The sequence below is a fragment of the Cryptomeria japonica genome, chromosome 8, assembly GCF_030272615.1.
Source record: "Cryptomeria japonica chromosome 8, Sugi_1.0, whole genome shotgun sequence".
NCBI classification, from domain to species: Eukaryota; Viridiplantae; Streptophyta; class Pinopsida; order Cupressales; family Cupressaceae; genus Cryptomeria; species Cryptomeria japonica.
In genome coordinates, this window is record NC_081412.1 from 525,605,696 (window position 1) to 525,610,086 (window position 4,391).

Consider the following 4,391-nt stretch of genomic DNA (forward strand, 5'->3'; position numbering starts at 1 on the left):
CTTCTTCCTTGTAGGTCTCCTCATCTTTCTCTTGCACCTTTCGCTCCTCATCATCACTCTCATCTTCTACTCTTGGGTTGATTGCCTTCCTTCGATCTTCCTCAATGACATCTAATCAAATTCTTTATGGATCTCATCATGTCCATCATTTCCCCCACTCTTCTGGTGACATTGGCCATTACTAATATCATTCTTGGCAACATCCTTCCTTTTGAATTAGATGTAGTTGCCTCGACATGACAATTTGGTTCAGGGTTGTAACTGCCTCACTTTGGTGATTGGTTGACAACAATTGCAACCTATCTCTAGTCAAGGATCTACCCACACCAAGGATCTTCTAGAACTTTTACCTCCTCAAGTTCAAATCTTGCTTAGATACCGCTTAATGTAGTCACAGTTAGAGGGTCCATAATGGATAGTCTAACCTTGCAACCCATAATACACAAATACTACAAAGAATTGAACACTCACAATAATTCAAACTTTTATTGATTAAAATAGAATGATTACATGCCCGTAGGACCTCACATACTCCTTACATTTGGCCCATTAGCCCTACATGCAAACATACAAGATGCCATGGGCTTATTTTAGCCCATTGGCCCTACATGCCATGAGGGCTTCACTTAGTGCACTTGGGTTATAGCACGTGTGTTCATGCCATACTAAAGAATACCCCTATTTTCAAAAAATATTGCCCTAAACTCCTTTTTTGTCACTCCCTCCCAATATACAACAAATTAAAAAACCCCAGGTATTTTCACCAAATATTGTATTTTTTCATAGCCTAAATTAAAAATCACCCTATTTTCAATAGATAGGCAATATATTGTTTTAGATTTTTAGGATATTAAACTCCCCAATATGAATGCACGTGATATAATATTGCCTAACTAGTGAAGCCCTTGTGCTACATGCAAACATATAGGTTGCCATGGGCTTATTATAGATAAAATAACAAACAAAAGTTTTTTCAGATAAGTTTTTACCCCTAACCACTATTCACGATCTCCTATGCCTCTTGATGTGCTTAAAAATCCTATTTCATAATGAAAGTGGTTTATAAACAAAATTAAGTTTATAAACAAAAATGCTTCAAATCCCCTTAACTCTATACAAGAAATCAACCTGCAAAAGCCTTAACAAGTTGTCTAGTTTGTTGCACCTTTTGTGTAAGTTTCAATCTCTTAGGCCAATCTTCAAATTTGAGTTATCTTGTGTTTTACCCTTATTTGATCTTATAGGAGAGTATTGTGAAGTTTTGCCCACCTCAAGTCAATCAAATTTTAAATCTATTACATGTTGGATGGGGTAATCACTCTTATCCTTTGTTATAGGATATTTTATAATTTTATCGTCCTTGCAATGTTCATTTAATTTTTTCTTTATTTTATTTGATAGTTTTTCTCCTCCTCTCCTTTCTTCCTTTTTTTGGCTTTTACACCTAATGGCGTCTCTTAGCACTTTAAATTAGTTTTTATCCTCATACAACAAAGTAACAAGAATATATTTAATAAAAATTACACACTCATGGCATCAAAACCTATGGAAAAATAAGTAGATCAAAGAGGAAAAAAAACATCACTATCTTATTGTATATTTGAAAGATAAATATATAAGTTTTTTTGGATTTCATGCTTTCTATTATAAAAAATTATAATGGTGAAGTTTGCACATCCATGTCATTCCCCATTTGGTTTTGGAGAATGTTTTAAGGATCTTAATACATATACATAGTGAGAAATTACATGACCTTGTGCAAAGTAAGACTCATTTCTCTAGCCTCATCCCATCTCTAGACACATATTCCCATGGGTTTATCCTTTAACCTATTCTTATATTTACACACACACACACACACACACATTCATCTTATCAATTCATTTATCACATTTATTTGTGCACCCACCTCTATATTATTGCTAGCTAGTTGGATTTGACCTTCTAAACATCTTAGGACACTTCTATGTTTGTGAGGGTGACCTTAAAATCATGGACTTGTTTCCTTTCTTTTTAAATATTAGAATTAGTAATTTGGCCCTTCTCTATTCAACTCTTTGTCTTAAGGCAACTAAAAACACATTCAATTCAATTTGATGGTAAGTGGTAAGTACTTGAAGGCATTTAATTGCATTCATTTCACATCTATAATATCTCAAGCATTCACTCTTGTCCTAGAGCATTAAAAGAACAATTAATAGTGATACTTTTCAATTTGGTTTTTTGGAAAGAGCAATAAATATGTATTTAAGGCCCTTACATATTACCTTTGATCTTTGTAGACTTTTCTTGGCTTGGTCTAGAAGAATTTATTTCCTTGCAATGAAACAACTTATTTTAAAAGTATTTTAAAAAATATTGCTAGTTTGTAGATCCTTAAGAAGAGCAAAGCAAACAATTATCAACTAGGCAAAAGACAAAGCAAAACCTCATCATGTGTAGGGATGTCCAAATTTAGAATGCTGGTCCATGACTACAAAGTAGTCCTTGACCTACAAAATTATCCTTATACATAATATTGATCTAACATAGAGTTCGAGGCATTTCACTAATCAAAAGACAATATTTTTTGAATATACTCCAATTTGATACCAAAATCTTCTCGTACGATAATCATTCTTTTATTAGAAAGTTAAATACCATCTTTTATTACATCTACTTTCCTATTTCGAATGAATCCTAACTATATAAATTAATTACTTTCCTTTAAGATATAATAAATCAAATTAAATATTAAAAACATTAGATATGAGCTCCACATTATGGAATTTTAATACTTTTTTAAGACAAAAACTCCAAACAATTTTCAGAGCACCATTTGATTTGTCCTAAATCCACATCATTATATCGAGCATTAAATTAATAAACAAGGGATCGACCATACTGCCTACTTATAAACTGGCAAAGGCAACATCAATAGCCCTCGTTTATTTTCTAGTTATATAATATTTCATCCCGATTTAGGGTTAGGGTTAGGGTTCCACGGTTGGATTTGAGGTATGTGTAGTATAAAGTGGAGGAAGAACCCCCCATGTTTGATAGGGCAGAAGGTTTTGGTCGAAGCGCTTATGGTATCAGCAGAAAGGTAGCCATGGCCACTCGGTACTTTTTAACTTATAGTTTGTGATTTATTCAAAGCTCTTCAGTGTCTGAAAATATAAAGCAACTGCAGAGTTTAGCATTTCCATTATTTTTTATCAGATTTATACTGTCGAATTCAATAAAGAGGCGAGTGGCAGAAGGAAATATTTAGGGAAACACGGAAATTGTTTTGATTAAAAGTGCAGGTCAGTTGTTTTGGAGTGCAATGTGTATGATCATAATTTTTAGCTAGGTATTGTAAGTTTGAGCTTTGTTTTATGACGATGAGCTAAATAGGTTTTAGGCTAAGTAATTAAATTTATATGAGGCAGAACCATGTGTGTACAGCAATATGATATCTTCATATGTGCTGAAGAGGAACTGCAACATTATATGGTGGCGAATGGGCAGTCGGGACTCAAATTATAATTGGTTCTACGACAATCATTTTCCCAACATTTTACAAAAATATTTAAGGTCTCTAGCTTCACCCACAACTAGACAGGATCAGTCGAACCGACTGCTTTTTTAAAGCAAAATGTTTTTTCTCGTCTATTTCTTGATTTTAATTGATTCCTTCAATCTTTTCTTAACATTTTCTATTTGTGGAGTAGATTAATGGCTATCAGACCCTAATCTGACACAAGATACTTTTGAGCTTTAAATCTCACGATACCTGTTTTAAGTCTATCAACATGCATTCGATGGACTGTACTACTGTAATGTTTTTGTTGGTTTTTGGACCTTCAAGTTTGTATGCTCTTATATTCACTAAATTAATTGACTTGTTATAAGTGATCAAGAGCATATGTTGGTTTTAGGTTGAACCTTGTAAGGAAACCCTGTACGATACATAGGATTTAGGTTGTGTTTGATGCATCTTTTGGTATATAAGATTTATGATATATAATGTTTGTCTTGTGAAAGAGTATTTTTTCTGTCTATTATATTTGAGAGCTGTGTAGAGCTAGCTGCGACTTATTCCGATTTTCTTTGTTTAATTTTTTATTTTTATACCGGAGAATTGCACGCTGTAAGTGTGTTCCGTTGAAAAGCATCTCCATCGTCTACGGAATGTGCAAGGAGGTTTTCACATTAATAAAGTAATGTAGTCAAATCCTGACCTTGTCTGATGGTAATGTGTAAATGAATGTGCTTGAGTATAAAATTCTCTAGAGGACATTGCGTCTACAGTGATGCAACACCAGGTGATAGTGGATTGGGCTGTCTACATATAGGTTAAATTCAATTCATTTCGGATCAGCTTGGTCGTAATTGAGTAGGCAGCCTAAGTGTAAACAGTATGGAGC

The 4,391-nt window shown here is 33.6% G+C and overlaps 1 non-coding gene across 1 annotated transcript; it reads left to right on the top strand.

The window, feature by feature from the left end:
• Positions 1–3,406: 3,406 nt before the first annotated feature.
• LOC131055437 (small nucleolar RNA snoR135) lies at positions 3,407–3,542 on the top strand. Its single transcript, XR_009108350.1, has one exon. It is a non-coding gene; the product is annotated as a small nucleolar RNA snoR135 (small nucleolar RNA).
• Positions 3,543–4,391: the final 849 nt, after the last annotated feature.